At 42.7% G+C, this 20,036-nt stretch overlaps 1 pseudogene; it reads right to left on the bottom strand.

Annotated features, from left to right (window-relative positions):
* Positions 1-17,825: 17,825 nt before the first annotated feature.
* Positions 17,826-17,944, bottom strand: LOC120602079 (uncharacterized; annotated as a pseudogene).
* Positions 17,945-20,036: the final 2,092 nt, after the last annotated feature.

The raw sequence follows: 20,036 nt of genomic DNA, 5'->3' as shown, positions 1-20,036 counted from the left end.
GCGGGGTTACTCTTGAAGGGCATGTGAAGGAAAGGGAAGCCTCTCTGGCCCCCTCAGCTTTGGCATGGCTGCGCTTCACAGGTACACATGGCATGAGAACATTGTGGATGGGGAGCAACTATTTCTAGCTGTAAAATGCATAGGATGTCAGCTGGAGTCCTCATGGGGGCCCTGCTCCCTCTGTCCTTGTGCCCTCCATTCTCCCTTGCCCACTCTGCTCCAGCCCCACTCATAAGCCAGGCATACTCCTGCCCCAGGGCCTTTGCACTGGTTATTCCTCTTGCCTAAAACACCCTTCCTATCAATATCCGCTTAAAATCTCTCTTTCCTTTCTTCTAGTTGTTGTTCAAATGTCACTTTCTCATTGAGGCAGCCCCGAACCACCCTGTTGAAAATCACAAATCCTCTCCCTGTCCTCTCCCTGCATTTCCCCTACTATTCCCAGTTTTTTTTTTTTTGTTTGTTTTTTTTGGTTTTTTGTTTTTTGCTTTTGTCCCCACTATAGAGTTTATCACCTTCTATCGAACTCTATAATTTACCTATGTAAAATATTAATTTTGTTTATTTTTTTCCAACTCCTCGAGGGCAGGGATTTTGACCTGTCTTGTTCTCTGCTGTACCCTCAGCTTCCATAACATTGCCGGGTACTCCATAGAGGTGTGTGAAATACAGGCATCTTTTTCCCTCTCATCTGCCTGAGTATCGTTCGCAGGTTGGTGCATGCTATGACGTAACAAAAACAACAGTAACAGTATGGTTGTGTGGAGACAGTCACGGCCAAATATATTTAGTAACAAACCAGTTTCTTTCAGGAGGGTGTTACTTTGAGCAGGGAGCATCAGGGAATACTTTCAGAGAAAAGCCGATCGAGACCCACCCACCCATTTCACAGCTTAGGAAACTGAGGCTCTTGGTCTTTAGGTCTTGACCCAGATCTGAGTTTCTAACAACTCTGCTTGGCTCTCCACACCCACACCGTCTCCCTACCCCAGACTCCTCCATTCAGAAGAGGTTTCAAAGCCATCGCGTTGGTGGCCAAGGACTGTAGGAGAGAGGGACTTTCCCAGAGCACGAGGGGAAGCCCTGACAAATGTGGAAGGGAGACCCTTGGATTCGAGTGTGGCTTCCCTTGTCTGTGGCCAAATTTGGAGGCATTCTGGATATTTAAAAAAGATTTGTGATTTTTTTTTTTTATTGCCCCAAACTAAATGGACTTTAATTTTAAAATGTCTAATTTTGGAGAAAATGATCACAACACTGATGATTGTGTTATGTGCTGACCAATACTCAAGCTGGCCCTCAGGACCTTATGCCTTGATTTTGTTCTAATTTCCCCAAGATGGTCTCATAAGGCACATTTGGGTCCGTTTTACAGATGAGGAAACTGAGGCTCAGAGGAGGAGGCGATTTGCCCTAAGTCACAGGGCTAGTGAATGGAAGAGCAGCGATTCAGCCCAGCCTGTCATATTCTGGAGACTGAGCTCTTTATCTTTATGTGGAAAGGGGTAGCTAGCTGGGCAAGCACCCTCTCCTACCCCTCCCCCACCAGCAAGAACACACCCACTTTCGTTCCTCAAACACACCCAGCACACCCCCCTTGCAAAGCTTTTACACGTGCTGTTCCCTCTGCTTGGAACTCTTCCTCAGATCTGCACAAGGCCACCTTCCCCTCCTCGTGGACATCTTAGCCTAGATGTTACCACCTCAAAGACACCATCGCTGATTGCTCCTCAGATTTTCCCTCCCGACACCCCATTTTCTTCCCTCGAAGGCACTGAACTGCATCAGAAATGTTCAGAAATCCTATACCTGCGTCCTGTGCCATGATTCTCCACCCTAGCTGCCTGAAGTTTCTCCTGGGGAGCTTTCAAAAGACTGATGCCTGGACTCCACCCAAGATTAATTAAATCAGGACCTCAGAGGGGCCAGTGGGGACCTGGGTTTGTTTTAAAAGCTCCCCAGGGGATTTGACTGTGCAGCCAGGGCTGGAACTACAGCTGTAGGAGGTTGCTCATTTATTGCACCTTTATGGCCCCCGGTGTGAGCGTCACAAACAGTGGAAACCACGCATCATGCCCACAGCTTTCCCCTCCGAGGTTAGCACCTTGCCTGGCTTATCCAACTCGCTTAATTTTTGGAAATGATCTTTCAACAGAGGCCCTGACTTGTACAACTCAGCCACCACCTAGTAATGTCCCCATCTTCCAGGTCGGGAACCTGAGGGCTGAAAACAGAAAGCGACGGGGCCACGATTCCCAGTTTGGATTGGAGGCGGGTATTAAATAAACCTCGGGTAGGGAGAGCACCATCCATTTGTCAATTCAAAGACTGACAATTAAGATTCGAAAAAATGGAAGAGAAATGAGCGGGCTTTGCGTCTCTCTCTTCGAGGGGGAAATAAATAAATAAATAAATAACAGGCAGTGAATGGGGAGAAGAAATAAAGGCACCTCATTCTGAGCGCGCTCCTGGGCTTGTCTGTATTCCTGTGGCAGCTCAGCCCGCATAAACATTCGGCACACAGCACTTGCAGACACTTTTTAATAGAATCGCTTAAAACAATTAATTACCAGAGTTTTCATTCAAGCTGCAGTGCAAAAGATACGCAGGCAATAAAAGGCATTTATCCGCGGGTTTCTCGAGGCCTGTTTGTTATTAAGATGTAAATTAAATCATCACAGATGTTCCATTTTTTAATCTAGGCCTGGGAAGATCAGGGCCAAGCGTGGCCTAAACGGGTTTATTTCATTACCCGCACATTCATTAGAAACCCACTGCCTTATTGGATATCATTTTTCTTGGGTGCCTTTTCCCCCCCTCTTCTTAAACAAATTATCAGGATAATTTGTTCATTTCCCTCTCTATTTGTTCTTAACGCTCACCAGCCCTGGGGTGGGGTCTAAGGGCTCCTGAGTGAAGGGCTTGGCTTGGGGTCCTCTGCCCTCCCGGAGGTGAGAGAGACTCAGTATCTACTCCAGGCGAGGAGTTGGGGAGAACCGTCTGGAAATTTCTGGAAAACCATTCCCTTCTCCAATAGTGTTACATTGAAATACTTGGCTCTATCCTGATAAAGAGTTTAATTTCTGAGTTGGAAGGAGCTGTCATATGATTAATAACCTCCCCCCCCCAGAGCCCCCTCTCTATCGTCTCCACATGAAGTTACCCAGCAGCCTTTGCCAGCTTATTTCTGCTTTCCTGTCTGGACTGTGAGCCTGGCAAGGATCAGGGCTGCATCTGTCTTGGTCACCACTGGATGCTCAGAGCCTAGCACAATGCCTGGTATATAGTAGGTGCTCGATTAATAAACGAATGCATTTTAACAGTTGCTATTGAAGTGTCTGGCATGGTGCTCAACACATCCAATCTCATTTAACTCCCCCACGACCAAGAAAAGTGATAGTGTCATTATCCCCGTTGAACCATGAAGTCACCATGCTGCAGCAACACGCAGAAATTTACCCATGACCGCGATTGGAAAGTGGAGGGGTTAGAATTTGAACTTAGGTCTGGCTGCCTCCATATCCCTATGATTTAACTCTTCACCGTTCTATAGATAGGCATTAAGTGTTGAGTCCAAAACTCACTAGGGTGTTTAACGCGTTTCTTTAGTGTCAAGCACTGTGCTAGGTGCAGAGAAGTGCTCAGCACAGCCCAGGAAGGCCCTCGGAAGAGCGCAGGCATCACTGTTAGCACCGTTTAGTCATCATTCCACGTCCCTGCTTTGTAAATGTGGAAGGTGAAATGCCGCCATAGAATGCCCATGCAGACACACTCCAGGCCAGCCACATAACTGCAGGGCCCAATACAAATGGATGGTGGAGGGATCCTGGTTCAAAAATTATATAAATTTCAAGAACACGACAGCAGAGCATTAAACCAAGGCCGGGGCCCTCGGGGCCCTGAGTGAGTGCAGACGTGGTATGCCTGTGAAGCTGGCCCTGCTGTGACATCCAGCTCACCTCACATGGTAGTTCTTTCTACCATGTACTTAAAGGTAGGACAATCCTGGGCCACCTAACTTCTAGGCTTTCCCTGCTCCACCTCCCCGACCCACCTGCCCTCTTGCTTTTGGGTTTCATCTGAGTTTTCAGTTTAATTAACCCATTAGAGGTTTGTGTAACTCTTGTAAACAGGGGAGGATCGACCCATATGGTCACATGCTGTCATGATCTTAGATTATTTCCTTGCATTTCTCCAACAGCCAAATGAAGTAGATGTCCCTATTCTTCTTATGTAGGACAGGAAACAGCTATGTGGAGAGAGGTGCTCGAGGTCACATAGCAAGTAGGTTCCAGTCCTTCTCTCCGTGTCACCGACGACTATTGCACTTGTTTCTTTGTAAAAAATAATCTCTTACAGACGGCTAACACTCCAACAAAGTAGAGGCAGAGTGATTTGTCTGAAGTGGGAGTAATGTCCAAGCCTTCTCCTTCATCTCCAGTAGTGTCAGGTTGAGGAGGAACGTTTTTTTCTCAGAAGTATGTTCTTTGCCAAGTTCAAACAGTAGGAGGCACATGAACTTGGATCTGCCAGCACCCCTGAACATCTTCTCTGCTCAGATGTCAGGTTTGCTGGACCTTTAACTCCTAATGCCACCCCTTGGGGCGAGGGCCACAGCAAAGTGCCAGGTTCATGCAGACCGTCACCTTACCCAGGGAACTTGGAGCATCTAAGACTGTCAGAGCAGGAAGGTTGTAGAGTGATGGAGACTTGAGAGGGGAAGGGACCCCACCGAGCTGCGAAGAGAAGACCATTCCTCAGAGGCACCGGCCCAGATACTCCCCTCCCCTTCAATGGCGCTCTGTGTACAGGCGCGGCGGCTGCCTGCTGTGAAATGATCATTTTCTGCTTTCTGCCTGTGCATGGTCTCGTGTTTTCATCAAGTTCTGAAGAAAAAGAATGGGAAAATATCGTGACTTACATCCCCTCCCAACGTGCTGCAGAAATTGCCTTTTCATGAAAGTCCTTGTGGTTTTACGAGTATTTTACAGATTCTCAGGGCAGCGAGACCCCTGAAACACGTAACCTCACGCTCCCAAACCTCCCTGTCTTTGGGAAGTCCAGAAAAACGGGGTTGGGGTTTGGAGAGTGAGCAGCACATGTGGGAGAAATTAGACGGGGAGACAACTTTTGGAGAAGGTGGTTGAAATCACACATTTGACTCCAGAGGCTGTTAGAATGAGGTGGTGCCACTGCCCTGGGGACTCAGAGAAACCTCGGTGTTGTGCAAAAAGCCACAGGCTTTGAAAGGGCACTGACCAGCTTTCCAGTCCCCTCTGTGCAGGCTGAGTGACCTCGGGTGATGGTCAGGACCTCTCTGAGCCTGTTCCCTCAACCATGAAATGTTATGCTGATCCCCACCATGTAGGGGTGTTATGAGAATTAAATGAGGGGCTGCTTAAAAAGACCCCAGTGTGGTGCCTGGCACACAGCATGCTCTCAATACAGGACAATTTGCCACCAACCCACCCCATTTCCCTTAAGTCATATTAGGACGAAAAATAAGTCTCATGAGATTAAAATCTCTCTTTTTTTTTTACCTGCCCTCCTACCTCCCCCAGTTTGGTAAATGCTGAATGTATAAATAGTTTAGGAAAAGGCTTGGACACATTCCTGCATAATTGCACTGTGGAGTTATTAAGGTAAAACACCTGCCATAAGACACTCAGCAGGCTTCTGCTAGCATGTCCCTGGGCTGCGGGGGTGGCCTCGTTTGTGGCAGGCACCGGGAGAGGCAGGCCCCGGGTGTGTGGTCTGCCCAGCCAAAGGCTTTTATCAGTATGTAGAGTTAATTGAAGGCTTAATATGTTTTCTCATTGAATTTTTCTTTTTCTTTTTTTTTCAAAATTGAGTCACTCTTAGTGACTTTATTTCTTTGCATTCCTCCGACAGCCAAACGAACCTTAAAGAACAAAGTATGCACAGAGACACACATATACACGTATACATATATATATGCACAAAAGTTTTATCATGTTTTCTATATTTTATTACATATATGATAAAATATATTTTAAATCCTATATGCATATATATGTGTACACAATAATCTTTTATTATATATTTTATATAATATGTTTTATTACATATATATGATAAAATATATTTAAAAAAATAATTTGGTACAAGTCAGTATCTATCTCATTGTTCTTAACTGTTTAGCTTCAGGTTTTCCAGCAAATCACATGACTGAGAATGCTTAGGAGATAAAACAAAGCAGCAAGAAAAAACAAATTAACAAGGAGTGATAAGAAATAGAATTAGACCACAGAAGCGTATTTTATTTTGCAGAATTGTCTTTATTGAGGTGATGTCGTCATGAAACATTAGTATGAATTTCGTTCCTTTGAGGGGACTGTTCATGAACTCTTTCTTTTTGTCCGTGAAGTCCCGTTTGATAAATTCCTTTCAGAGTTCAGATTATCGGTCAACATTAAAGACTTGTTTTTACAAGAATTTTGCAACTTCTTTTTAAATTCATTTATTTTACTTTATTTTTGCTCAGGCCTCTAGAAAGTTCCATGCAAGATTTTACTTCCAATGCCAGAAAAATTTTATTTATTAAATTTTTTTTTCTTTTGAATTCTCATAGTATTAGTTCTATGGAATGAGTCTTTTTACTTTTCTAAAGAAGTTTCTGAAATCCTTGTTTTTCCCAAAAGCAATGGGGTACAAATAGTATTTTGAAAAGCAGAAGGCAAAGAATCAGATTTCTCTTTCCTTTTTAATATTTTCAGTTTCGTTGGTGTTTTTATACAATTATTATGCACCTTGCCTCACACGACATACTGAGATTTGCGTAATAGGGACTCTATGCCAAAGTCTCTTCCTTTGAGGAGAACATCTAAATGGAGACATAGTATGCCTTCTAAATAATTTGAAGTTCTTATGTGCCAAATATATATGACATTAGATCTTTTGAGAAGCTGGAGGATTCCTTTACTTTGAGGGTGAAGTCTAATTGGGCCAATGGAATAGAGGCCGGGGTGGGGCTTAGATGGATTGAAGAGGGTCCTGGGCCATCTGTGCAGGGTATAGACTCAGCCCACTTGCAGATACTTACAATTCTGTAGAAAGACAAAGACTCAAGTCCTCTTTGCTGCTGGTCTGCTACTTCAGGTCTTCCCTAGAGATGTTGGGAAGCTCAGTGGATTTGCAGCCACATTGCAAGTTGTCTTACTTTCATCCTGAAGGGCAGAGAGGACAAATTCACTGGGTCCTGGGCATGTCCCCTTGCTGATCAGGTCTCAGGGTTTTCCCTGGATCTGTCTGACAAGTGCCAGCATTGATGGTCACGAAAAACCTCGAGTGCCTCTGGGCTGGTGATGCCTGTTTGATGGGCGCAGCGCCCGATTTGCCTGATTGTCTTGCGTGATTTTGATCCGTGACGACGCGCGCCGATCGAGTCGCCCGACTTCCCAGTCCCTTCTTCTCTCTCTCTCTCTCTCTCACACACACACACACACACACATGGCAGAGAAGCAGAGAACTCAAGACCCAAACATTCTGTGACTTCAGTAGGTACTGAAGGCACAGTGTCCTTACCAATCTGACAGACCCAAAGAGAAAAAAAAAAAGTACCACATCTCACAAGCACTCTCGGGTGCTGATGTTCCTGTGCTTGACATAGGCATGAGGCACAATGAGGCTGTTTTATTGATTAGCTCGAAAAGGAATTACCTCTTCCCCCAGACCTGTCGGCATTTCAACCATTATGAAAATGATAGGATACTGGGAACAAAAATGTCTCTCTAGGCTACTGGATATCTGAGTTTAGCAAAATGACATGTCTGGTTAGGTTTTAGAGGCCAGAATGACTCGGTGGCTGAAGGTCCCATGATTTCAAAAGGTAGGAGGAGCTAACATGGGCACAGGGTGGCCTGAACGGATAGATGATGAGTGCCTTGGGACTGTGCCCTTGACTGAGGACACCAGAGGCCAGCACTGGGCTGAGTAAATGAGCTCGCTGTCCCTCCTATCCTCACGGTGTGCAGGGCTGGCAACCCTCCCCATGTAGGCTCCCCTTCTCTGCTCCAGAGACTTCTTAGCTGTCAGGGAGCTGGTTGCAGAGGTTGGGTGGGCATTAATAGGCAGGCCTGGGTCTGCCATCTGGGCTCATTGTCAGGTCTATTCATTCATTTCTTCTCTTCATTTATACAGCAAATATTTATTAAGCACCTGTTGTGTACAAGGCACTTGGCAGATAGCAGTGAATAATGGCAAGGACCTGGCACTCAAGGACCTTAAATATAGCTGAAGAGATCATTTCAAGAGAGCAAGAAGAAACGTAACAAATGGATCTGGACATGCACTTACTTATGAGCCAGCAATTCCACGTCAAGGTGTACACCCCACCTTCACACGTCTATATGTTCACCAAAGCTTCACAGCAGCAACAGTCAAGGTAGCCGCCCACTGTCCATCAGTAGTAGAGCAGACACACCGATGGTCGTCCACTCGCATGATGGAATATGGTGTGTGATCTGCAACTACACGCAGAAGCGCGAGGGACTCTCACAAATGTTATGTTGACTGAATGAAGTGAGACGCAAGGGAGAACAGACCGCATGGTTTTATTTTATAAAAATCAAGAAGAGGCAAAACTAACGTGTGGGGTGCCAGGCAGGCTAAGGGTTACCCTTGAGTGGATTGGAGTATAATGGAGGCTTCTAGGGTGCGGATCACAATCTATTTCTTAATCTGGGTGCTAGGTACATGGGTCTGTTGATATTGGGACCATTCTTTGAGCTGTACGTCACGGTGCACACGATGATGTGTGCCTTTTTTTAATGCTTTTGTATGTTATGTTTCAATTTAGACATTTTGTTAAAGAAAAAGCAGATCATGGAGGACTTTCAGTCACATGGTGGACTGAGCTGGTGCTGACTGACTTCTCTCCCAGCACAAAGAGATAGACTTCTGGATATAACATAATACTAAAATGATAGACACAGTGACAAAAGTGTTCCTAGCATGACCTAAGAAGAAAAATCCCTAGGATCCAGAAACAAAGACAGAGATAGAAGTCAGAAACATATGAGAAGCTGACATGAAAATAGCCTGTTGGGGTCAGAGCAGCTGCTGGGGTCTGCGGTTCTAACACCACAGGGGACCAGGGATGCAACAAGGTAGAAGCTTCAGAAAAAGTCCCCACCCACCTCCCTGCCACCTTGGAGAAGTGCTCCTGAGTCACACAAACTTAAAAAAATTCGCCACCACCCCTGGCCCAAAGCAGCAGATAGGACCCTGGTAATACAGGCTGACGCTTGTCATCAGCCGTCATTAGGTGTCAGAAAAGGTTTACTGGACCACTCTATTGCATTTCGTTCTTTGTTCCCAGCATAACAGTTATCACCGGTAATTATTTTGTTTGTTCACTTATTTATTTTCTTTTCTCTTCATTAGAGCCTCAGCTCCATCAGGGCAGTCTTCTGAGTCTTGCTCATGGCTGTATTCCTAGTGCCCAGAACAAGAGTTATTAGTAGAGTGATCAACTGTCCTGGTTTTCCAGGGACTGTCCTGATTTTGGCCCTGAAAATTGTGTCCCAGGAAACCTGAGTCTCTGGCCAAATGGAATGGCTGGATACCCTAGTAGTTCTAGGGCCTGTATTTTGAAACGAAAATGACCCCGTTAAATTTCAATTATCTGGTCTAAGAAAATAACGACCATCATTTAAATAGAGCTTAATATTTTATTAAGCCCCTTTACATACATGATCTTACTTAAATTGGTTCTTGGGATCATCTGCAAAGTATGTGCAACTTTCACACATACTGCTGGATCTACAGACCCTTCAAGAGAAGGAGGGCCTTCACCTATTCCCAGGTGCCTGGATCTGCAGTGGCCTTGCCCTTGGCCTGGTGAGGAGCTGGAAAAGCCCCAAATCCTCCTCCTCCTCCTAGGTGCTGAACTCTGCAGTCAGCTGGCTTTGTATAACTTTCTCATTTTGTAAAACCTGTGTCAACTAAGAAATCACAACAAGAGAAGGACAAAAAGCCAGGCAAATTGTTTTATTAACTGAGCTAAAAGGCCCAGTAGGTGAGAGTCTTGCTACCTATCAGGTAATTAACCACCTGGAAGCCTTCTTTGTCCAAGGTCTCAGAGAAGAGAAGCCCTCCTTTGTCACAGGGAAGCAGCCCATTTTCCAATCAGTGGCTAATTGCCCCATCATGGGCTCACACATTTGCTGACGGCAGACCTGCTGGGTGGGAGCGGTGAGTCTAGACATACAGTCCCCAGGGACCTGGTCACCTGGTGTCAGTAGAGATTAGGTGGACACCCTAGGCTGGACCCTCAAAAGCATTTGTAGCCAGGATAGAGACGGGGGGGAATTTAGTCATTCAAGAGGGTAACACCTCGTTGTTCACAGCTCTCTCTGGCTCTCTGTGTCCTTCTGAAACATCCAGACCAGCACTTTTCCAGCATAAATGTGCTTTCCCAGGGGAGCTTATTAAAGTACTGATTTTGATGTGGTGGGTCTGGGTGGGGCCACAGTTCTGCATTTCCAGAGAGCTCCCAAGTGACACGGATGCTGCCGCCATGTGGGCCACACTTTAAGGAGCATGGTTTATAGACTTCCCTGGGTGGACTTGGAGAGAGGGTCAAAATGCAGACTCTGTCTGGCCATTCCTCACATCTTGGCTCAAGAAGCCCCCTCTTCCTGGCATCCTGGGATGCTAGGTGGCCCTTTGGTACTCTCTTGCCCTTGCTGAAGGCCATCACAGTGTGGATGACACTGTGTTGTAAATACTCATTTATCTGTCAGGCCTGGGCTGCTCCTGGAGGGCCACCTGGGTCCTATGCATTGTGATCCCATTGTCCAGCACCATGCTTGGCAAAGGACACCCATTACCTGGGTCCGCCAAACTGAACCGAATTGTGTACTCTGCTCAGTAACTACAGCCGCATAACCACGTCGCCGTTCTTAGCTTCGCTTCTCTCATCACAGTAATAGGCAGCCTGCGTGTCCCATTCACCAGTTGGGGTTTACACATGAGGTCATGCTGCTCCTTTCTCATTTTTACTTACATTTGTTTGAGGTATAATTTACATAGAGTAAAAGGCACAGATTGCTGGATGCAATTTTACACGTGTCTCTGTGTGTGTGTGTGTGTGTGTGTGTGTGTGTGTGTGTGTGCCTTAGCTCAGATTGCCATAGCCAAATACCACACACTGGGTGGCTTAAACAGCAGAAAGTTATTTTCTCATAGATATGGAGGCCGGAAGTCTAAGATCAAGGTACTGGCTGAGGTGGTTCTCGGTGAGAACCAAGAACTCTCCTCTTGGCTTGCAGACATCCTCCTTCTCACAGTGTCTTCCCATGGCCTAGAGAGAGAGTGCTCTGCGGTGTTTCTTCTTATAAGGACACTAGTCTTATTATGACCTCACCACGCTTATGACCTCATCTAACGTTAATTACCTCATAAGGGCCTTATTTCTAAACATACTCACATTGGGTGTTAGGGCTTCAATATATCAGTTTTGGAGAATGCAGTTCCATCTGCAGTAATATCTAGGGAAGGCTTGTACCTTGCAGACCTGCCGGGAGGCAGTGATGTGACTGACATCAGTCTAGGTAGAAAAAGGAGTGGTGTGTTTGAGCAGGGCTGGGGACACGCAGTCAGATGTGCAAGATGGGATGCAGGGTGACAGCTGGGGGCTGTAGTGGAGGTCCAAGGAGGAGATGAGGGGACCTTGGTTTGGGGCTGTGGTGTTTGGAGAATCAGGCCCATGGGAGGAGCTGGAGATGGATGAGGCAGGAGGTGAGGGAACAAGAGGAGAAAGAACACGTCCTAGCCCTCTAATTAGTATTGGTGGTGCTCAGCCATCTGGGGAAGACAGAAGGGAACTGGGAGTTGGGCAGAGGTGCAAAGCGATAAGGCTGGGCGAGTTTGGGCATGTTGAGGTTTAGGGGTCTTGGAGTTATTCATGTGGCGATTCTGTTTGGGGCTGAATTGTGTTCCCACAAATTCATATGTTGACGTCTAACCCCTAGTACCTCACAATATAACTATTTGAAGGTAGGGCCTTTAAAGAGATGCGTAAGTAAGCAAAAATGAGGTCATTGGGGTGGGCCATAATCTAATTTGACTGATGTCCTTATAAAAAGAGGAAAATTGGGCACACGCAGAGACACCAGGATTGCATGCACAGAGGAAAGATCACCTGAGGACGCAGGGAAGAGGTGGCCAGTACCTATAGACCGAGGAGAAAGGCCAAACCTGCACCACCTTGGTCTTGGACATCCAGCCTCCAAAACTATGAGAAAATACATATCTGTTGCTTAAGCAACCCAGCCTGTGGTACTTTGTTATGGCAGCCCGAGCTGACCTATGCAGACATACAGGAGGCCAAAGCCCTTCCTCAGAGATGCTATGACTAACCATAAGAGAAGAGCCCCGGGCTGAGGTCTCAGGAGCCCTCATTGACTCCTCCCTAGTTACTCCCAGCCCAGCACATTTGCCTCAGCTGTGTGAGCATCAAAAGATTTCTAATCCAGCCGCCCTGAAGGAGAAATCTGAGAGGAGCAGGGTATAGCCAGAGGCCTGACTTGGAGGCATCTCACTGTTTTCTCCACCTTTCAGCGCTGGCAATGCCAAATTCACATCACCTCCCAAGGCCCATGTCTTCACTCCTCCTCACAGACCCCAAGGTGGCATTCACATGAATATTTGTTGAGCTGCTCAGATTATGCAGCAGGGAGAACGAATAATAAAGAGAGGAGAGTGTGTGGGAGCCGAGAGAGAGAAGATAGAGAAGAAGAGAGAGAAAGGTATAGAAGAGAAGTGGGAAAAAGAGAAAGCCCAGCCTTCATTTTACATTTCCCACAGATAGGATGGAGTTGAGGATGCTTGTGCTCAGGGAATCTGGTTTGAGAGCATGAGCTTTTCCAGGGGGATAAAGGGAACAGCTTCTTGTATAATGAGATTGACTCTTAAATTGAAAGTGCTAGCTCTTGTGCTGCAGTTCAGACTTCCCTGCTGTGCGTTTATTCCCAAGGCTCTAACATTAAGACATCGTACATACAAGCTGGGAACATTCAATTAGATTTTCTGTTATTAATCAGTCAATTAAGCTGCAATCTCTGGGATATACATTTTCACTCTTAAAGAGGTGAGAAGAGTGCCTGGGCCCACAGTGGGGTTTAGAATGCCAGCCTGGTGTGGAGGGAGAGGCCAGGGACCTGAGGACTTGGGAGAGGAGAGGGAATGGAATGGGGTAGCAGGAGAGAGTGGGACCTATCAGAAGTGGGGGTGTTTTGGTTCTGGAAGCTTCTGGGAGGATGACAGTTGAGGTTTTCCTGTGAAGGAAATGCAGGTGGAGACCAGGCAGAAAGATCAGGATCTTTGGAGTCTGGGAGTCTTATGCAGGGACTAGATCTGGCAGGTGAAATATGGCTTCACTACTCTGAGCCTTAGTTTTCCCATCTGCAAAATTGGAAATTCTAATTCCTATTCTTGACTTCTCCCTCCTTTGCGAAATTCAGGTCCAATAATATAATGAATATGGAAACCTTTTGTAAACTGTGACATAGAGATGGCATGAAAAGGTAGTAGTGGCTGTGATAGACAAAATAATGACACCTATGTGTAAAAATTGAGGACAGCAATGGTTTCCTTGAATGCACAAGATTGCTACATAGACTGAATGGCTAATAAGCACTTTATTTATTAATTTCTTTGGGTGGTTCCAAGAAGAGAGTATTTATTCTTTCCCTGGAAAATGTTTCTGAGCCTGTTTCAAGAGATGATTTCTCAGACTCACAGCACCCCCAAAAGGAATCTATAATCACATAATCAATAATTGGGCAGGATTGAATTGAGGGTGGAGAGGAGGGTAAAGAGAGATTTCTAAAACTTTTCATTACAGACTCAAATTTTATTTATATTCATAATGGGTATCAACCAGAAGAAAGCTGTCAATCTGTTGATGACAGTGGGTCCTTAAAGGAAACAGATAAGAACAACTAATAATTAGTTCATAAATCAATTGCAAGTAAGTGTTCAGATTTGTGATTAGCATACAAGTAATTTGTTGTTTGACATTTTTAAAATTAAGCATTGGTGTAATTAGCACATAAATCATTTGCACATGGGTGTTCCTAAAGTGTCTGGTGTGTAATTAAACATAAATCATTTGTATTTGGGGGTTTCTAAGGTGTTTTATATGTCATTAACATATAAATAATTTATACAGTAGTGTTTTTAAAGTGTTTGTGTGTAATTAACACATGGATTATTTACAAATATGTATTTCCAATTATTTTTGTGTAATTAGCATGAAAATCATTGGTGCATAGATTTTTCCAAAGTATTTAGTGGGCAGTGAGCACATATTTAATTTGTAAATGAGAGTCACTGAAGTGTCTTTGTAATTAGCACATATACCCGTTGTATCTGTGTACATTTAAGTTGCCTCACTTGTAATGAGTGCACATATCGTTTTGTGAATGAGCTCTCTTATGTGACTTATAATTCACACAGAAATCATTTATCAATGGGTGTTTCTAGAGTACTTGATTTATAATTAACATATATGCAATTTGTAGATGGGTCTTTAATAACTGCTTGAGAAAAGTTCTTCCTCTCTTAAGAGATACTCTTTTATCCTGTTTACATTTGCTTAGTAAGCCTAATTGCACTTGTAGAAAGAAATAATTTATTAGTTGCTGAATTTTTATGCTTTTTCACTCACTGAAAATTTAGAATGCATATCTCGATTCTCAAAAGGTTTCATGAGACTCTGCTGTTGGTTTGATGAGACCAAAAGCCCGGCGCTTTCCTAGAGATTCAAGTCAAATCTCAAAGCCCCTTTCGTTGAAATGGAGCTGTCCCATGTGTTTTAGAAGATCATAGAGTGTCCTGTCTTGGACATAATACTAGGGATCTGATTAAAACAATAACGGGCAACCCCAATTTATAAATTAATATGATGTTTATCCCAAAAACGAGAGTTAAAATTTCAAGCACTTAGTGGATGCCAGAAATTATCCTAATTGCACTATGGAAAAAAAAAATCTCAATTATAATAGCCATCCTGAGAGGCAGTCACTGTAGTCCCAGCATTAATCAAAGATACAACAGAAAGAAACATCCCAGAGTTTAAAAAAAACTTCAGAATGCGTCTTGAAAAGCATCCCCACATTATACATAAAATAATGAAAGGATGACTGTGACTAGCTGAATTCTGGCTTTGAATCCTGAAGGTAAATACAAAATTCTATGAGACTCTAGATAGAAAATATTAAACATTAAAAGAATAATTTCACCTTTAAAAGACTAACGTTTCTTCTCTGCAACAATAAATACCCTCAAAAAGAAATATTAAAAGATAAAAATTGTGACCCATGATTTTTATACCCAGCTAAACTGTTTTTGACTAATAAAGCAAAAAAGAAAACATTCTTATACATTTAAGGATATGGAGAAAAACATAGTCTCATCTATCCTTCTTGAAAAAAATTACTTGAAAATGTATTCCAGCCAACAAATGGATGAATTGAAATTCAGAATTTAAGAATGGTTAAGTGACAGTAAGAAAAGACCTGCACATAAACTAACTCTTGGTTTGGACCCAGCAAGCAATTCTATCTGAATGATGTAGTAAACAGTCTGGTCCTGGAAAATGAAGAGAAGAAGCACAACTGAGGAAAACGCTACGTGGCTGACTTCTCTCCTAGAACAGGAACACGTACGTGGTAATGTATAATTCAGCAGGATTCCTGAGGTTGGGTCCAAACTCAGGGAGGAGCTTATATTATATTCCTTCCTCTGCTTAGGCCTTAGTTTTCCCTTCTAATGGAAAGGTGGGAATAAACACAATGATCATTTAGGGTATGTCCACTCACAAGAAACTCTCCTTCAATATTAAGAAAAGCTTGGAAATTACATAGTGCCCTAGCTTTGCCAAATCATGTGTTGTGGTGTTTCTCAATCTTCAGTTGTTCATAAACTAGCATGCAATATTTGTACCAGTAATGCCATAATTTGCTTCAGATTTTTCTTTAAATAAATAAATACATTTTATTTAATAAACACATTTATCAAATAATTTAATTTACAGCAGTTTTTGTTAAACAAAATTAAATTAATTATTAAATTTCTGATGTAATAAATTTAATTGAATATTTTAATTTAAATTTAACATTTTATTTAATAAGCATTATTTCTAAAGCTAATTTATGTAACCACTTTAAATGGAAATTCCACATCACCAATCATAAATAGAAGGCAACTGTAAATACAAAAACAATGACAATGTTGAATTTATTGAATTTTGTCATTAACAGTATACAAAGATCTTTTCTGTTGTTGCAAGTTTGTATTTATTTTATTTGCCTCTTTTTCCATTTTTTTGTACATTTTAGAACTTTGAAATTGGGATGTAACTTACAATGAATGATCTTTTACAATTCATTGGAATATATTTTTTTTCTTTCCTGAGAGGTATGCAAAAATAATGGTGCCTCTTACAATCGTGGTGCCTTAGAGTAGTAGAAATACAGCCGTACTATGTTTTTCCATGTAGCTGGTCAGGTACCAGGTCTTGCTGAACTTTCTGTCTGAAGACTACTTGCTGCTGAAAAAAGGGAGATAAGCAAGTGCTAGAGAGGTGTTAAAAACAGAGTAGTAACAAGTGGGATCTTCCCATATAATCAGAAAGATTGAAAGGGATTTGTGGAAGGCCTCTCTCATCCATGGGTCAGGACTATGGAAAGCTCAGGCTACCTTTGCCCCAGAAGCAGCTCTTCACGAGCCCAGCGGGGAGCAGTGATGTATAGAATTTTTAACAAATCTCCTTCCCAACAGCGGTCTTTAAAAGAATAGAGCCAGGTTTAACTGGCTATAGCCTCAGCCTCACTGGCCAAGCCAAATCTGTCCAAATAGGAGCAGATTGTCCCTGTGCCCATAGAACAGAATGTATTCATACACTTTTAAAATAAAATACCACTGGGGTTCAATTATCTCTTTAGTAGTGTCAATGGAGAAGCCAGCTTAAGGAGGGCTTTCTGGGCTGTGCCTGAACATGAGCAGAGCACTGGATGGTTAAGTCCTACTTAACCCAATGCTCACCGCTACCTGGACACATGGATGACTCTTAAAACATAACCTTTCTGTTCCTTTTTGGCAATAGTGGAAACATTTACACAGGGCGGGGGTGATGGAGGGGAGCTTACTGGGACATAGAGGGCACAGAAACCACATGGCTTGTTCTGTGTCCACAAAAGCAGAGCTTTAGATAGAGTCAAAAGACCTACTTTTACTATTCAGGAATTCGAGACGTTATTTTTAAAATATAAAATGGCATTGAATGACCTGAGTTACTGGGCTTTGTTTAAGTCAAGAAAGACAAATGGTTGTCCAGTAGTAGATATTAAGTGACATCAAACTGCTAAACCTGTTGCCTTCTGCCTGGAATCTCAAAATGATCCAATGTTATTGTTAAAAAAAAATAAATAAAATAAATATATATATGGTATGTATTGATTATATGTTGAATATATATTTGAACAAATATATATTGAATAATTAAATATAAATTGAATATGAATAATATATTGAGTAATTGAATATATAGGATAATTGAATATAATTATATACTTATAAGTTATAACATACATTCATATTATAATGATGTATGATATACAGTATATATCACACTCACAAAAAGATAGCACAAAGTTTAAAAAAAGTCCCACAAAGTTAATAGAAATAAGGCTTTTGTTAGTTGGATTCTTTTTTTTTTCCAGGCAAGGGAACCCTTGGTTGACCTCACAGATTGCAAGGACCTTGTCAGCTTACAATCTCTTATTTTTAAATTTTTATGCCTATAGCACCTGGTCTTCCTAGGTGGTCTCCCACCCAGGTACTAACCAGGCCCAACTCTGCTTAGCTTCTGAGATCAGACAGGATTGGGCTTGTTCAGGGTGGCATGGCCGTTAGTTGGATTCTAATGGATTATTTCCACTCTGTTCTATTCTCTCTTTCTTAAATGTTTAACCATGAGTGTTTACTGATTTTAGAATCAGATAAAAAAGTAAGGCAAACATAAGAATTGATAACATTTACCTATAAATATTAAGGATGTTTTTAAAAATCTCAGCAACAAAAGGCTGTTTACTTCTGGATGACAAATGTGGGGTGATTTTTGTTTTTCCCACTTTTTAATATATTAATTTCCCCCCCTAAAACAACCATAAATTCTTGTTGTAATGGTAACATTTTAAGAGGGAGTAGACACAGGTGGATTCAGCTTATCTGAAAGTACTCCACCTCAGACTTCCTAGTCATATGAACAGATTTATATATAATATGTAATGTATAATATATAATATGCAACATACATAATATATAAAAGGTAATATGTAATGTGTGCATACATCAACACATACATACATTTGATCTAGTTCTAAATGAATTTTATAATTAACAACAGAGAGAGTCCTAACTAATACACTCTTGTAATCTAGGTCGGACTTTATCTTACTCCAAACTCATCCCTAGGTTCCTCTCAGCCTAAACTGAAAGGCCCCTTAATGCAAGTCATTTTTAATGGTTTTGCTTCCAAATGAGCTCTCTAAGAAAACAGTCCTAGTGGGTCTGCTGATGGAGAAAAGCCTGGAGTGAGTCTGGGAGGAGAGACTACCAGATTAAGTTACAGCTGCAGGGGAAAGTGAACCGAGCGTGTTCTCTAAATAAGCCCCAACACATCCTAACTGAACATCTCAGCTTTATTTCTCCTCGTTAGCTCTGACCTCTCTCCCCTCGCCCAGAGCTCCACCATGCACTCAAACCTAATTTGTCCAAATAAAATCCGACTGTTCTGCAAGCCCAGGTGAAAGAGACATATTTAAACACATCTTTAAAGCCAAATATTATATACACACATATATATTACTGGAACACTTTTTGCTTTATGAGATTCAATTGAATAAGAAGAGTAGGAGAGGAGATTTTATTTCAGGATTGATTCATTGTTGTGTGGCTTTAGGTAAATTCCTCGCCTTTCTTGAAACTCTCAAATGGGTCAAAGTGATCTATAGGTGTTCCCTTCCAGCGCTGGCATTTTTGATTGTGAGAAATTAGGTGACACAGGGACATGAATGTGCTTACTTACTTCATCCTACCACTTCATTCATTCATTCATTCATTCATTCATTCATTCATTCATTCTAGCCTTAGAGTGAACAAGCAAGGTGGTGAGGTAGGAGGGCAAGTATAATCAGACAGATCTGTATTTAGATTCCTGTTCTGCGACCTTGGACAGCTTCTTCAAAGCCCTGGAACCTCAGTCATCTGCTCCGCGAAGTGGAGATAGCATTACTACGCCAAGTGCTAGAGAGAGATGATCCATGCAATGGGCAGATTGGAGGGCCTGGTACTAAATAAATTCCTTGATAACACTAATTTCAGAACCCCTCTTCGCAATCTTTATTTTATCAAAACTTGATCATACAAAGTTTCTGCCTCCACTCAAGCTGGAATAACAGGGCCTGGATTTACCCTACCATCAGAAAAAGTTTTTTTTTTTTTAAACATACAAAACAATGGTTTTTAAGCCATTGAACTCAGGTAACAAAGGAAAGTGATCTCAGAGAAGAAACAAACCAATGAGATGAGCTCTACAATCATTACCCCAGTTTACTGCTTGGAGAGAGATTCCAAGCCACAGCACAGGGCAGGGAGACCTAGGCAGGTCAGGGTGCTCTTGAGTTGAGGAGATGGAGCTGGGTGTCCAAGAAAGCTCCAATTTGCAGAGCAGAGTACCAGAGAGGAGAGGAGTGGACATAAAAATAGCTCCAGAGATTTGCAGAGGGCTACCTTTGAGTATTTGGCAGAATACTTATCAGAAAATGCTTGTAAGAAAATGACTTGAGATGAGGGAGAAGAATATCTGAATGGGATAGATAGAAGGATACCCAGGAATGACCCCTGTTCTGTCAGGCAGAGCTCTCAGAAGGGCATTGCCTCAGTACTAGGGGGCAATTAGTCTTAGATTGAGCCCTTCTCTGGTCTCACCAGACAAAAATTAAAAG

This window comes from Pteropus medius, unplaced genomic scaffold (assembly GCF_902729225.1).
Source record: "Pteropus medius unplaced genomic scaffold, Ma_sr-lr_union100, whole genome shotgun sequence".
Classification (NCBI taxonomy): Eukaryota; Metazoa; Chordata; class Mammalia; order Chiroptera; family Pteropodidae; genus Pteropus; species Pteropus medius.
This window is presented reverse-complemented; position numbering and strand designations above follow the sequence as displayed.